The sequence below is a fragment of the Balaenoptera borealis genome, assembly GCF_965194805.1.
Source record: "Balaenoptera borealis genome assembly, chromosome: 19".
NCBI lineage: Eukaryota > Metazoa > Chordata > Mammalia > Artiodactyla > Balaenopteridae > Balaenoptera > Balaenoptera borealis.
In genome coordinates this window covers 7531122-7548140 of record NC_138878.1, presented here as the reverse complement: position 1 = coordinate 7548140, position 17019 = coordinate 7531122, and the positions used below count along the sequence as shown (strand labels likewise).

At 47.7% G+C, this 17019-nt stretch overlaps 1 protein-coding gene across 8 annotated transcripts in view; it reads right to left on the bottom strand.

Moving 5' to 3' along the window:
* LOC309616161 (uncharacterized protein) overlaps positions 1-17019 on the bottom strand; it is a 153441-nt gene that overhangs the window by 96370 nt on the left and 40052 nt on the right. The window lies entirely within an intron of this gene.

Genomic DNA, 17019 nt, shown 5'->3' with positions numbered 1-17019 from the left:
TACTTGTTTATTAGGATTGCTTGAGGTTTAAATTAAAAAAAAAAAAATGTAAAGCAGTTACTACAGTCTCTAGAACAGAGAAAGCGCCCATAAGTGCTATCATCATTACCATCAGATGTAGTAGGAGTTATCACCAGTTTTTTGAAATCCTTTATTTTAAAAAGTCCCCAGTAACACCCCTCCTAAGGTGAGAAGAGTCCCTCTGCCACAGGCCACCATAAGGATGAGGTGCGATGATTCTTATAAAGCACTCAACACCGGGCCTAGCTTATAATTAGCACTCAATACGTGACAGTAATAACGGTAACTGTTGTTATTATTTGCTCAAAGATGAATGCAAAAGGATATTTTTGCAGCATATTTCACTACACTGCAATATATAATCATGAAAATTTAGACAGAGCCTGATTTTGAATTAAAAGGGGATTAATGAAATGATTCATGGTACATTCATACCATTGAGTCCCTTTCAGCTCAAATCACCTGGAGGTCTTGTTAAAACGCAGATTCTGATTTGCTGAATCTGGGGTGAGGCCCATGAGTCTGCATTTCTAATTAATTCTCAGGTGATTCCAGGGCTACGGTTCATGGACCGTATACACTTTCGTAATAAAAGAGTATGTATATATCTATTTCTATACAAGTAAAGAAAAAATTCCTAGATTCTTTTCAAGAAGAGTCATGTCTAAATGAGGGTCTGGGAGTGGTTTTTTTTTCCCCCTTCCCTAAAACGTTCTGTTTTTCTCCAAAATTTAATAATGAACATGCCACGAAAACATTAAAAAATGCCCTAAGTGTCATGGTGATAGAAAGATCTCCCCTCCCCTAAATCCTGTCTCATGGCCCCGTCTCCAGCACACTGTGGCCAGGTCTGCAGGCCTGAGGCCTGATTTTCTCCTACAGCCACTCGGGGCCTTTTCGGCGCCGTGACCACAAGGAAATCCCATTAGTGGCCGCTTGTCCCGTCGGCGTCAGCTCTCCCGGAACAGGTGGGCCCCAGCGCAGATACAGCAGCTGGCCCGGGTTCAGGGCCCGAGGCACGCACGCCAGCCAGGTGCGCAGCGGACAGCTGTTAACTGACAGGAGCCCAGAGGGTTCTGAAGGCGATTCTGGCTGCACGTGGAGACGATGCTTCAGCCAACGCGGCGTCTCCAGAGCTTGAGACAGTCCGTCCTGCCAGCCCTTCCTCTGAGGGGCGGGAGGAGGGGAGGACCCCCGGGCCCTACGGGTGGGTGGGCAGAGGATCTCCTCTTCCTTCTGAGTCCCCTCAAGAGAGAACTGGGTACGTGAGCCCAGGATCTCGGCCTCATCAGACTGTGCCTGTCACTGAGAGGTTGGTCTGAACGAGCAGAGATGGAATTGCACAGAGCCTGGGTCAAATTCCGACCCTGCCATTTAAGAGCTGAACTGCTTAGACTCAAGCTGGGGCTCTGCGTCCCGCACGGGAAATGGGGCAAGCATTGCCACGACGGCATCCTCAGGAGCAGGGATTGTGGAGCTGAAGAGCCTAGTCTCCGGTCAGGCACAAAGCGGGCTTGCCAATGCCAACACTAAGAATGACCGTGATTTTGGTGACAGTCCTTCTCACCTTGGCGTACCCCTGTACCTGCCTAGAAGACCCCCCTCCAATCAGCCATTGTGAGGTCTCTCGTCCTGGCCCCCGTCACCCCTCCACGGGACAGCTGGAGACTGGAGAGGAGCAGATGTACACTCAGACTGGGAACAGGACGAGAGTATAATAAAGGGACTTGTCACCGAGGGGAAGGCAGGGTTTAGGAAATCAAGAAGGGGCCACATGAGGCCACAGGGTTGGCCACGGTGGCAGGAATGGGGGTTGAGAAGGTGCCTTACCCCCCAGCCAAAGAGAGGGCCAAGGAGAGGAAGCAGCACAAGAACGCAGAGAGGGCAGCGCTATGGAGAGAGCTGCCTGAGAAGGGCTCCGGCCTTTATTACGGGAGCAGCCAACTCACCAAGAAGGCGGTGGCCAGCGAATAAAGAGCCAGCTTCCCCTCTTCCTAATCTCTGACGTCCTGCTTGTACCTTTACCAAGATCTTGGCTTGCTTCTCCCCCGATGTCACCTTGATACTTTCTGATCCTGTTGGATGGTTATCTTGTGTGCACTGATACAGACTCGAGAGATGGAAGCTGTCTTTCCAAACAGGGCGGCAATGGATATAACAATGCACGACACACAACCCAGAGACTAAGCACATCAAAAGTGACAGCCCTGAAAATTATCTTAAAACTGCTCTGTAGGGCTTCCCTGGTGGCGCAGTGGTTGAGAATCCACCTGCCGGTGCAGGGGACGCGGGTTCGGGCCCTGGTCTGGGAAGATCCCACATGCCACGGAGCGGCTGGGCCCGTGAGCCACAACTACTGAGCCTGCGTGTCTGGAGCCTGTGCTCCGCAACGGGAGAGGCCGCGATGGTGAGAGGCCCGTGCACCGCGATGAAGGGTGGCCCCCGCTTGCCACAGCTGGAGAAAGCCCTCGTACAGAAACGAAGACCCAACACAGCCAAAATAAATAAATAAATAAATAATAATTTAAAAAAAAAAAAAAAAAAAACTGCTCTGTAAAGGACCATTACAGGACCCTACATCCTGGACATCCAGTCCTACCAATGATCTAACCATGAAACTCACTCAAAGACTTCCAGGAGCAGATAACTTCTAGAGGCAGAAATCTTCCTCCCAAGATTCTACGGAACAAGACGATTGGCAATCCTTTGGCAGAAGCCAAGGGGAAGCCAGATGGCAAGAGACGCTTTGCTGTCATCCACAAAGATCGCCGCCTGAGGGTCCAGAGCAGGGTGCAGAGGGAGGCCAGTGGATCCGGAGGGACAGTGGGGGCATTGCAGCAGCCTGCTGGTCCAAAGCTCACCCTTACTTCATGAAACCTTCGGGACAAGCCACCCTGATGGATCCTTCCTTACTTGAAGCTCACACATACCTTTCTTGTAGCATTTGACTCTCATCAACTCATATTAATTCTTTATATGCATGAATCATTTCCCGACTAGACTGTCAAATCCTTGAGGGCAGGAAGGCGGCATAATATAATGGATAACATCCTGTGTTTTCAAATGCTTATGAAAATTTAGAAAGATTATATATGCAACATCTATAGTGTGTTACTGGGTACACACAGAAAGTGATGGGTAAATAGACGTATGATGATTAATTATTCCTCTGTTCTTCATGTCCCCCACCAGGCTGAAGATACATCCCTATGACACACCCCCAAAAGGAAACAGCATTTCTTTTGCACCTTCTGTGGGTCATTTAACACACAGAATTTCACATCCATTATCAGAGTATTTTTCCAACTTAAATGCATAGAATCTACTTAAAGTACAGAAAAAAAGCCTGACATATTCTTATAAGGAGGCTCTTATTTAAATATTTAGAAGATAAAATTCTGTTTAACCTCCTAATGCTTATTGCTCCGATGAAATGATAAAACAAAACAAATTAAAAATTTTAACACAAACAAAGGTAAAACATATTCAAAATTCATGGAAACCATTTTAATTAAATGTGACAGACAAGATGGTTCTGATGAAACTGGTTCAGAACTTGCCACGTAAAAGTGCCACTAAATGCTACAGCACAGGTACCCTTCCGCTCTAGGTGCCTATAGAACATGACAACTCTCTTACTCCACACTGTTCCCCATCTATGCTGGCACTGTGAGCTTACTTGGCATTAATTTGACTGTAATGAACGATTTTCAACTTATTTCCCCTTTGTTCTTTTCTCATTTATAGACTCAATCAAATTAGTATTATAAAGTGCCAACTTGCTTGCAATCGCTGACATCAAAATGTGGCCGCAACGGTTAACTCTAAAGGGCCATCCAGGTAATCCAGAATATGCTTTATAAATTCTACTTTAGATCACGTTTGGAATGAAAACACAGCATTTGAGAATTCTAGTAGAGAGGCGGCTTCCCTGCCCCACGCCTGGGATACGGCACCTGGTACAGGCGCCTCTAATCTCAACAGCTCGGGTGAGGTAGGTGTTTCTATAGGAGGACATGAGGCTCAGGGGGGTTCAGCCATTTCCCTAGGTCCACCCACCTAGCAGGTGGCACAGTGAGACTCAGATCCTAGGCTGTGTGTCTCTACATCCCGTCTGTTGATTAGGTTGGACTAATCTTTGAGCATTGCTGAGTGGTTAAGGCTATGATACATGTTAGTGATGAGGAATGGAGGGCGGGGTGTTGGAGAGACAGAAGGTGAAGAGGGAACCAAACGTGCTGGGCCAGAGACGGCCGTGTAGACCCAGTCCCCTGGGCTCGTGTGTGCGGTGGTGGTTTGATCACAAGCAGTGGGGAGTTTGGAGCCATGTGGAAGCCAGGGAGCCACACGGATGAAGCACCCCTCCCAGGGGCTCTCGGGCACACCTCCAGGTGGGGCCGCTCCGGGTGTCTCCACAACTGGCTTAGCAGTGATCAATCTATGAAGGACTGAAGGGCATGAAAAGAAAGTTCTGGGTTGCTCCTCATCCTCTGACCCACGCTCCTAGTTCCAGGCATGTGCTGTTTCCTGCTTTGAGTCTGAAGCTGGAGGTTCTTTCCCAGCCCCCTTTGTGTTAATCCTTTCGTGTCTTCAAAGAGTTATGGGATGGGTGACCCTTAGTTCACATGCACAAAGCTGGGGCCCTCTCTGCCTCCAGGACTGGAAAGGGGCCACGGAAGGGGTGTTGTCAGCCAGTGTTCTCACTGTGGAAAAGCCAGAGGAAGGTGCTGCACATCCCTCCAAGCCCAAGTGTTGAGAATTCAGGAAACTAAGAAATTGAGGTAACCAGCGGGCAGATGTGATAAACACCCACTTCGGTCCAACAGGCTAACAACACTCAGTACAACTTTTGCATGGCTTGCATTTCCTGAAAATACAAATTCATCTGCTGCTAAAAATCCCCTTCCTTTGGCAAAGTTAACTTTCTATTACTTTGGGACGGCAAATTGAGTCATGTGAAATTTCAGGAATATCACACACACACACATCAGGTAAAGCCATAATAAAGTTCTTTTAGCTTTCTGTATTATCTCGAGGACAATGAAGCCATTCAATCAGTGCCCATAATGATAATTATCTTTTTGGACACATGACCTCATAGTTCCAATCTATTAAGCACATAAAATCTGAAAATGAGTGGTATTAGTGAGTGGTATTGAAATGGATACAAGGGAACTGAAACAAAATAAAGCCAGCTTTAGTTCTGTAATCCCCGAAGGAATAAGTGCTAAGAGGATGGTGACTTAGGACACTTAAGAAAAAGAAAAGTACAGAGAAATAACCTAGTGGATGCATGAGGCATTTTACTCACTAGATGCCTGACCTTCACTGCGTCAGGTCACATGAATTTGGGTGCAGGTGGGGTAGCGGTTGACTCAGGTGTGGGCAGCAATTGTGATGATCTGCGATTCCATGTAAAATGACTGGATCCCCTCCTGCCCCTCAGTTATTTCTGGTTTTCTATTAGGATCCTAAATAGCCAGTCACTTTGGGCTACTGGAGCCAGTCCACAGAGGGGTTAGTTACAGAAACAACTGCTTCTGGCAGTTTCACCTTCATTCTCAGGGCAATCTCAATCAGATTTGTAGACTCTCTTTTCTCTAGAGACGTGGGTGCAAGCTGTACCAAGGTGGGGCGTGTTACAAGGTGTGTGACCGTGCGGTGTTGTTCTCACAAACTTCATTCACTGATACACACCCACCGGTGACCCAGGAGACAGTGTGGGCACCCGGCATCTCTCCAATTTAGGGTCAGCTTCCTGCCTTTCTGGAACACTTTCTGCACAGAAAAGGGGCCGTGTTACCTGCTCTTATTACGAATCTTAATTTCTGTGTCCTGGACCCCGCTACCTGTGGTTCCAAATTTATTGCTATTATTTCTCCTGGAAGACCTAGAAGTGGGAACCCAGGCAGATGGACACCTTGGGCGGGTCCCAGAGGTTCTCAGGTGGGAAAGCTGATCCAGTGTCTCCACGGCCCATCCCTTTACCCCTCTTATGCCCCCCACTCCAGCCCCCTGGAGACCCATATGAAAAATGCTTCAGAGCAGGACACCTGGTTGATGGATTAATCAATCAACCAACAAGTATTTATTGAGAGTACCTAATTTTTACTCAGCAAATGCTGACTGGAGGGGATGGTGCAGTGACAGGTAATGGAGGACTCTTCAAAGTCAGACAGAGGACTTGAAACGGTTACTCGACTCGCCATGGATTCATTCAACAGGTAGTTACTGAATACCCAGGCGTGAACTGTGCTGCATTCTGGGGAATGGGGGTAAGGAAGACAGATTAGACTCTTATTCCCATGGAGTTTATAGTCTATCAGGGTCACGATTTTTTTTAAGTACTTAAAATAAAGGTCATCTGTATTATAATTGGAAAACAGGATGCTTAGGCGGCTTACCATAGCTAAAGAAATGAGGACATTTAAAGTTCCTTTAGGTTTTGAGACCTGGAGGGATACAATCAAGTGGCTTTTGGGAACCTGATGTTGGTGGTGGCAGACAAGATGGACTGAGGATGTACTGGCTTGAATAACGTCCCCCCCAAATCCATGGCTACCCAGAACCTCAGGATGTGCCATTATTGTGCCATTATAGGGTCTTTGTAGCTGTAATTAGTTAAGATAAGATCATACAGTTTTAGGGTAGGCCCTAAATCCAGTGACTGGGGTCCTTATAAGCAGGTCTCGTGAAGATATAGATGCCCAGAAGGAAGAAAGCATGTGAGAATGGAGGCAGAGACCGGAGTGATGCAGCTAAAAGTCAAGAAACACCAAGGATTACTGGCTGTCACCAGAAGCTAGGAGAGAAGTATGGAACAGATTCTCCCCTAGAGCCTTCAGAGGGAGCAGGGCCCTGCTGACACACTGATTTAAGACTTCCAGCCACCAGAACAGCGAGAGAATAATTTTCTCTTGTTTTAAGCCACCCAGTATGTAGTAATCTGTTACAGTAACCACAGGAAACACGGGATGACTGTCCCGAGTCCAGGAGATCGCCAGGCTAAATGATGTTCAAGTCCTGTCTGAGGGGGTGGAGGGCTCAAGTGAGAAAGAAAGACAAGTTCAAGTTTGTGTGGTTGCAAGGTGATAGCTGAAGACCCTAGTGGAATAAACAGGATATGCCTTTCCAAGCTTGTTTTATGATCAAAAAACAGCCTCAACGACCATGAATAGACAATTCTTGGGCCTCTGAAGGCACATCTCCATTTATGGGACAGCATGAAAAAGGAGCAGCAAGCCAAAGGTGAAGACGGAGTTACTGAAAATATTCCATTCAACTCAACAGACATTTATTGAGCCTTCACTGTTTCCTGCCCCCAAGAAACTCAGAGTGCTAGTCAGTTTCAGAACAAGAGAATTTGAAACCAAGGGGATATGGGCCACGACGCAAGTAGGCTGAAGGGATGGAAACAATGCAGAGGAGAAAAAACTGTCCCTGTCGAGGGTGGTCAGGGTTTCTTCATAGGGAAGATGACATCTGAGCAGGGGTTGAAAGAACCGATGAGGGTGGGCCAGCAGATAAGGGCGGAGGAGAGGGGAAAGAACCAGAATCTGCTGTTGTGTCTGAAGCTCCTTGAGTAGAAGCCACGCCAGTGCCTCGTGCAGCTCACGGAACTGCTGGGCCAGCGGATGAATGTGTGAACTAATGAAATGACCCAGAAGCCAGGGGAGGAGAGCTCTGGGCAAGAAAGAGAGGACGGTGCACATCGTCAAAAGCCAGAGAGAGGCCGGGGAGGACAAGGATGGATGCAAAGCAATTGAGGAGGGTAACAGAAGCGTGGAGAGATCTGAGCTTTGGAAAAGTGAGAAGGAGCTCCTAGGAGTTAGGAAGAAAAGAGTGATCAGTGAGGAATCAAGACTTTGAATAAAGGTTCAAGTCACTTGGCAGAAAAAAAAAATACTGAAGCAGGTTTCAATAAAGAGTGTTGGAGGAAAAGACAGTGTTTGAAGGTAGAGAAGAAGGAAATTTGAAGATGCCGGGGATATACAGTGCCTTAGGAGGCAGGGGTGATACATAAATGAATCAACCAACATTTATTGAGCACCTACTATATGGCAGGCACTGTAGCCATTTTCAAATACATCTTCTCTGCACCTGAAATCGACACTTCACATGAAATGTTAGCTTCGGAAAGAGGAAATAGGTTTTCATCTAATGGTGGGGAACAGGACAGATAGATGAATTTTTAAGGAAGCGGGGTGAAGGCAGTCTCGCCTCATTCATCAAATATCCACTGGGAATTTCCTCTCTGCTAGACACTCTGTCAAGGGCCTCAGATCCATTACCCAAGGGGAACCTTACGGCAACTCGAGAACTCTGTTCTGTCGCGATCCTCATCTTGGAGATGAGGAAGCTGAAGCTCTGTGAAACCTTTGCCACATTATTTCAACACGCGGGCAGTTACTAGTGAAACCAGGATTCAAAACCGAGTGTGGGGCTTCCCTGGTGGCGCAGTGGTTGAGAATCTGCCTGCCAATGCAGGGGACACGGGTTCGAGCCCTGGTCCGGGAAGATCCCACATGCCGTGGAGCAACTAGGCCCATGAGCCACAATTACTGAGCCTGCGAATCTGGAGCCTGTGCTACGCAATAAGAGAGGCCGCGATAGTTAGAGGCCCGCGCACTGCGATGAGGAGTGGCCCCCACTTGCCACAGCTAGAGAAAGCCCTTGCACAGAAACGAAGACCCAACACAGCCATAAATAAATAAACAAATAAATTTTTTAAAAAACCAAAAAACCAAGTGTGTCTGGACAAACAACTAAGTATTTCTCAGCTGCAGTTTCTTCATCTGTAAAACTACCTCTCAGGGTTATAGTGAGGCTGAATCATGGAGAAAGTGCTCGAGAAATGGAAGTTCTTGTTTTCACTCTTACTTTCCTTCCTTAGAAAGGGGCCATCAGGTTCTCATTAGACCTTCACTCCTCTGCAATGCTCTCCACCACTTTTTGGAGTCGGGGACTTCATGGGGCACCTCCCCCCACAAAAGAAGGTGCCAGAAGCATTACAAACTCAAATCCATCTGCTACCTCAGGCCCCAGATGTCTGCTCCTTGCTCCCAGAAAAGAAGCCACATCGAGGACGCAAACTAAATACAGAACCCGACCAAAAAGCAAAGGGTGTCTCCAAGAGGGATAATGCAAACCGAGACAATAGGTTCACAAATCAATAAGAGACCTTTAAAGGCCACTGATGAGCTAGACTGCAGCGACGCGCCTGCTCTGTAAGAGGAAAATAAGATGGATCAATAAGGGATGAAAACTGATATTAAATGGCTGAGATGGACTCCCCGCTTCCAGGCGTTCTTCACCAAGCTGGTTCTCCGGTCACACTGTTCTTCCCCTTCCTCCCGTTTGTGATGAGACCCCCAGGCCCTGGAATAAGAAGAAAGGGGCCCCTGAAAGACGGCAGCGGAAAAGCCAACAGTCAGACCTCTTTCACCGCCCTGGTCACTGGGTACCACATGGAGGGCAATCTGCCTGAATGCGCCAACCTGGGGATAAGGGAAAAATGTGTTTTCTTAAACTCAACCCTTCACCCCCACCCTCTGATCCCCGCTTGTGTGGGTGCCTCAGCAATGTGGTACATTTTAAAGGGGTTCCTGGTGCCTTTAAAGGATTCATCTACCAGTTATGCGATCTTGGGCAAACTCTGTAACCTCTGTGAGTCTCAGTTTCCCTATCTATAAATATGTGAGCATTGTTGTGATGAAACAGGATAAATGATCACTGTCACCTTCCTCATCGCCACCACTGCCACCACCAATCGCCAGCCCAACAATTAATACGGATGCGGCTGAATGCCCACATGGCTCTGTCGGGGGAGGTTTGAGGGTCAGACAGACCATTAGCTGGGCGGTCTTGAGTGAGCTGTAAATCTTCCCTGATCGTCATGTAATCCATCGTGGACCCAGGACAACATCATCTCTTCTGGTTATTGTGAGAACTGGAAGAGGCAGGTAAAGCGCTTAAGCACACGCTGGGCACGTAACGAGTGGTCAGTAAGGGTCCTTCTCTTCCCTCATGACTCCATTCCATCACTGGTCCCAGCAGAGAGCTTGAAGCTGAGATCTCGGTGAGCCCAGGCTGACAACTCAGAGCCCAGCTCAAGAGGAAGACAGAAGGGTCCGTCTGGGGGAGTGAGAGGAGATGGAAGGCTTCAGGGTCTGGTTGGCACAGGGCTGAAAGAGGTCCAGGCAGGCTCCGAGCCCTTGGAGAGAAAGCGTCCCACCACCACGCCCTCAACTCCTTGTTTCTCTTTCTCCCGCCCTGGCACAGAGCCCAAACCTTCACTCCAAGCTGCTCGGGCACCTGTGCACGGCGCAAAGGGATGCGGAGCTTCTCTTCTTGGGCCCCCGAGCATCCTTCTCCCGCCCGCAGCAATGGAGCACTTGGCGGCTTCCTGTCTCCCCACCCGGCGCTTCCCACCGCACTTTGCTGCTAGGGTTCTGGGCTCCAATCGCGATCCAGGACGGCAGGGTCCACAGGGATCAAGACGGCCATCCTCCTGCCGTAGGTGTGGATTCATTCAACACTACCTGGGCCCCTGCTATGTACCAGGCACTGTCAGGCAGCAGAGAATACGAGATAAACAAGACACAGTCCTCACCCCTGAGGCCATCCTGTACTGGTCAGTAATCATAGATGTCAGAAGCTCTGCTCCCCACCACGGCCGTTGTTGCCTTAAAGAGAAATCTCCTGAGAATCTCCAATTCTCTCCCATGTTTTCTGAACAAGTCTTTAACGCCTCTTCCGGCGTAACCGACGATCCCAGGAAGCCACCCTGAATCCTTCGCGCCCTCCTCCTCCTCTTCCCTCGTGGTGTTGAGGGCTCTACCTCCCCATGCTTCCCTCCTGGCCTCTGGTTCTGCATATCCTCTTTCTCATGTTACACTTGGATACTTTCCCCTTGTTTATGTCTCTGCCGCTTGCTTGTTGGCCCACTGTTTCCAGTGGAGGGTGGGGACCTTCTCTGTCTCTCTTGCTGTCTACTCTGAGTAAGTGAACATGCAGGAGTCTGGGTGTCCAACTCGTACCCCCCGCCCCCTAAGAAGGGATTCTCATTAGCCTGGCGGCCTACTGTCCTTGCTGTGTGTGGCTTACAATCTGTCTGGGTGAAGCATATACAGCTTGTCCAAAAAAAAAAAAAAAAAAAAAAAAAAAGGCAAGCCAACCCTTTTCCTTCTATTATGGAACTAACAAGGGATTCTTCCACTATAAGATTTCTTCTGCCATCCTGTTGTTCTTCACACACACATTGCCTGGTTCCACTGAGTTCTCTTTTATCATTTTGAATTCCACTTAGTAACGAACTCTATCCTTTAGCAAGGATATGAGCTTCCTTTTCGAACAGAAAGCAAACCTCTGCGCATCACTTAAGGTCTTCCTACCTCTTTTTCACACACCATGATTCCTTGGAAGGAGGAAAGGGATTGACGTTTGTTGAATGCCTCCACACGCTGGGTGTCATAAAGTACTTGCAGGGATACATCTCACGTCGAAGTGATCAGCTTCTTTTGAACAGTGAGGAAACTGAGCTTCAGAGAGCTGAGGCCATGTGTTACAGCTCACACAACCTGACGTGACAGGTCTCCACGACACCGCGCTATCTGTCCTTTGAAATACACGCACATGGGCGACATGTGTGAACATGTGTGGACCCCAGTCGGTTGGGTCTGTGTGACATTCATTATAGAAAACGTTTATTTGATTATCTCATTCTTGAGTCCTACTAAGGGGCTTGGTGCTGGCTTCGGAATGACTGTCTTCTGAGTGATGCTGCGTTCAAGGTTGTACAGTGAAAAGGACATACATTTGAGCAAATCTAGGGCAGGGAGAAGAGCCGGAATGCCTGAGTTCAAATCCCAGCCCTTTCTATCCGGATGACTTCAGGTGATGGGGCTACAGGAGCACCGTCCTCATAGGGTTGCTATGGTCTTTCACCTCCTGACTCTTTCCTCCTGGGGCTCAGGGCGAAGGTCTTGCTTGGCACATGGAATGTATAAACGTACACCAATGATCTCGTTCTCTGCGATGTAGTTGGACCTACCACTTGTTACCTGTGAGACTCTCGGATAAATCTCTTGACATCACCAAACTTCACTGTTTCCTATTAATAAAAGGGGTAATATTCCCGGTGTTGAAACTTTGCCAGGAGCCTCCAATGAGATAAGCCATGTAAAGCTGCTAACTCAGGCCATTGGTGGATGCAGGTGTTTTCTTGTTGAACACATGCCAGTTCTCTTTTCCTCTGTTTGAGATAGCTCAAAGCGCTATGTACTTAGGATCAGTGGAAGAAACCAGAAGAAGGAAACGAGGAAACACACAAACTTTGGGGCTGGATCTGGCTGAGGATCAGCTTCATGGGGACAGCCAAGGAACCTTCTATTCTCTGTTCCCACCAAGGGGTGGTGTGGCTTGAGAAATCCACTGGAGTCCACCCCACTCCTTCCTCAGATGGTCTCCCAAACTGCTTGATGAGTGGCCCTGCAGACATGGCTTCTCGAAGGGTGACAGTGGTGATGTGAAAGATGATTCATGTCTGCATTGGGCTCTTTCCGAGTCGCTGCAGAGCCCAGTGGTGACTGGAAGAAAACACCACTGATCAATACCACATTTCTAGTTTTCATTAGAGTTTTTAATAGCTCGATGCTCTTTTGGAAGGCAGCATCAGGGGTGCATATGTTTTTGGAGACAAAGAGATATGTGAAGAGGCCACCCTTTGCGTTTGGACTTGAGGATACCCTGGGTCCTCTGAGGGACTGATCTCCTTCCAGAAGCTGCATGTAGTTGCCTGGACACGAGATGGTTCCCCCGTCCTGCCTGGAGGCTGTGTCCCTGTTCTTCTGGGCAGTCGGGCTTTCCCTGGGGTATCATGAGCTTGGTCCCTGTGTCGTTCCCCAAATTCTACTCTTCTCCCCCTCACAATCACTGAGTTCTGACAACAGTATCACTCGAATGTCGACTTGTTTCTTTATTTATCGTTAACGTCTATAGCCCAAGCCAACTCCCTGGAGAGAGACCAACTACGGTGATCACCAGGCCTCGGACAGCCAGAGTGAGCTGTTCAAATGGGATGTGAAATGCGTCCCTCCCTACCAATGCCGAAAGGGGCTTCCCAATGCCCTCTGACCTCCCCACAAGGGCATTAGGGCCCTGCACATCTTATGCAGCCCATCTTGCTCCCCATCCTCCCTCCTTCTTATTCTAATTCCCTAACTCTTTTTTGTTGTTTGTTTCCAAAACACACCGAGACTTTGTATACTCATGATCGTCATCTCTGACGTTCCCATAGCCTGGTCGACTGTGGCCCGAGCCCCGCACAAGCTGGTTTCTTCATATTGTTCACATCTGGGCTTATGTGTCTCCCTCCCAGGGGCCTTCCCTGACAAGCTCATCTAAGGCACTGCTATTCCAATTGCCATCGTGCTCTAGTATTTCCTGTTACTTCTTTCCATAATCTGAGATTATGAATGACCTGTCTCATCTATTTGTTTTAGTGTATCTCCTCCACATGACCGAAAGCTCCCTGGTGACCTGGATCTCGTTTACCACTCATCGCCCACGCTGTGCCCGGCACCCAGGAGGCCTGGAGTAAATGTGTGCTGAAGGAATGAACGAGTGAGCGATGCACGCTGCCTCACTAGGGAGGCTGGAGGCCGCCGCCTTTCGCACGGGGTGGGGTAGGGGCCGTGAACACAGGAAGAACCTTGCCGCTCCCCGCTAAAACCCTTCAGGGGCTGCCCGCCGGAGCCGGACACAGCCCTGACTCAGCTCTGCTTATGAGTCTCTCCATGAACTGACTCGATGCTCTCCCTTCAGCTTCCCCTCCCATTCCGCCTCCCAGTTCCCTCCTCTGCAGACCTGGCTCCTGGCTGCTGAGTGAATGCCCACTAGGCTCCGCCCTTTGTGTTCTGAATTCCATTTCTCCTCCAGGACGCTGTTGTGTGACGCTGCCTCCAGAGAGCCTTTTCTGAACCTGGATTCCATCTCTGTGGCTGTGTTGTGAGCCCCCTCTTTGAGCTTCCTGCGCTTTCGCCTAAAACCAGGGTCTCCAAAGCGGGGCGATGCAGGGCCTTCTTTGGGGCAATTGCGCAATTAATTAGCTCATTAATTTCTAAATTCCTACCTTTGTATGCTTGACAATATGCATAAAATATTAGCATACCAGCACACATATGTTAATTTTAAAAGAGGAAATAGAAATGTGTATGGGGGAGTATGGTCAAGAAATTTATAAGGGTTCATGGTCAAAAAAGGTTGGAGAACATGATAACATAATACTCTTCACACAGCCCTGTATTTGCTGCTTCTTGTCTGTCTCTTCCAAGACCCCTTTTAAAGGAAGTCATGAGGGAAGGAATACCAAAGGTGGTGTTACCCAAAGGTGGTATAGGAGCTGGTTTTAGATGGTACTTCAAAGAAGGACACTTAAACACTGATACCTCTTGAGAGCTCACTGCCCTTTTCAATTCTCTTCCATTCTTTCTCTTCCATGCAGGAGAAAATCTCAGCTGGGTGTCAGTATGTTTCTAACACCTCTGGGGTAATGCTTGCGAGCTTCCCTTTTTAACAGAGAGATCAGGCTTCAGGTTCAAGACCTTGGAGAGGGCTTTTTATCCAGTCAGAAGCCAATAATTGGGCTTTATTTTCATTTCCCCTTTCTATTTGTGACAAGTAATGTTGGTTTTTCTCTGCTAAGTTTGCAAAATTCATTAAAACAGATTTATCTAAAGAGTGAGTAAATTTTTAAAATACTAAGTAAGTTAAAATATATGAGTAATTGAATATGGCAACGCATTTACGTTTGGGAAACACTAGAGTAGGATAATCAATGCCACCTTTGAAATACACAGACTTTGCTAGATTTCTAGCTCTGGCAAGGACTAAACCTGTGGTCACTGGTGAGTTATTCTCTGAATCTGACTGTAAAATGAGGTCAAAAATACTTAGCTTTCAGAGTTTTTTTGAAGATTACTATTAGTGTATTTGAAGACATTTCCCAATGCCTACACCTGATTGGTAATAGAGAGATGTCTGTGCAATGAATGAAGGGTGAAGACGAATGAAATAAATCTGAATCAATGCATCAGTGAACCTGGCTCCTCTCTCAAAGCCCCATCCCTCTTTGCTGGGATGAGTCAGGCTCTGCAGCGTCCCATTCTCTCTTTCACTGGGGTCGTGTTCCAGACCCAGCTGACATTTACCCAGGAGACTTGGGAAAACTAATGACCCCTGCCTAGTCCCTTAACTCTCCCCCTTGGGGTGATGAGTGAGAGAGGAGAATGGAACGTGAGATCTGGACTTGTTTGTGGCTGCGCTGGAATCTTGTTAGAACTCTGCAGAACATGAGAGTCTCTAAATATAACTCCTGCCTGGGCGGTGGATGAGTTCCCCATACAAAGCAGTGCCTGAGACCAAAGGAGGTGACCACCATCTGACCCAGGTCCTGTCTTATCTTTTCTCTAAGAAACATCATGTTCGTCATCCTGAAAACAAAGAGACACTTCGAAGGCATCGTGAACCAGGTCCTGAATGAGTGTTTCTGGAATCCACGCGTAGTCTCTGCAGATCTGACTTTAAAGGCCAACATTCAGCCATACCCCTATCCAACACTCACAAACACAGCTGCTCCGCTTACATTTCAAAATGAGAGCTATGTTTTCTAGAAGTCAGATCACCTAAAATTTTTTCAACAACAAATAAACAAATGAACCTTCCCTCTCCACATCTTTTCTCATTTTTCAGTAGTTTAGCCCAATCTTCTTTACATGATGCTTGGGTCAGGAAAGGGTAGAAGTGGAAGCTTCCAGACTTCTTAAGGCAGAGTATCACTTCTGCTGGATTCTATTAGTCAACACAAGTCAGAAGGACAGCGGAAATTCAAGGGAAGAGGACTCCTCCTCTTGACAGAAGAAGTGGCATGTGTGCACAGGAATGGGAGGAATTGTTGGTACCTGTGCATGTAGACAGTCTAATGCGTGTGCGCACACACACACACACACACACACACACAAAATCCAAGTCATGAAATGTAGGACTGACTTCTGCTAACACAGGCTCAAGATGAGCATCAGTCATCCCTAATTTCTGCCATGGGATGTCCATGGAGTCTCCACTGGATCCCCAGCGGTGAAGCCCTTAGGTCCCTCTACTTTGTTTTCATCTTCATTTCCATTGGAGGGAAATGCGAGACAAAAGGGCTAGAGGTCCTTTAAAAGACTAATGTGCTTTTGTGGGACCACTCTGGCAGGGAGTTGACAGTTGTTTTAGACTTTAAGGTAATGTTTTGAGGTGTCCTGTGATGACCCGCTCTCAGTCCATCTTTTCCTGCCACTCAACCTTTGCCCAGACCATTCCTCATGCATGACTGACCTGCCTTGGGCACAAGACCATGTCTTCTCTCTTCTCTAATTAGCAGATCAAGGTCCACACACTTCATGCCCCCTCAACATGATTCTCCTGATGAAAACAAGTCAAAGAGTCTTGATTCTTCTTTATTCTGAGAGATGTTAGAGGATTGACTGGAGTTGGCTAGATGGTAGGGCAGACCATGAAAGAAGAGGAGGCAGACTGTAAGTCAGCTCTAGGAAAGAGAATGGCTGCATGGCTGTCTGGCTTCACCTCAGAGGGAGACTTCTGTGGGGTTACGGGGTGAGACGCGATGGGCCTCATAAGGAGAAAGGATATGCATACATATCCTGTCTGCAGAGGATAAATGTTGAAAAAGCATTTGAGAATAAGGTCACGACATAAAGGAAATGTTTACATTTGGAGATTTATATTTGATTGAACTTGTTTCTGGCAAAGAAGATAAGTACTAAAATGACTGTAACAAATTTCAGTGTCCTCAGTGATGGTTTTCCCTTATTACCATCCCGAGGCTGCTGCATCTGTCAGAAGGTAGCCAACTCTATTTAACCGAAGGGAGAGAATTTTCTGTTTAGGTCAATATATGCATAACTTCATTCACCAAATATAAACAGAACCATTATT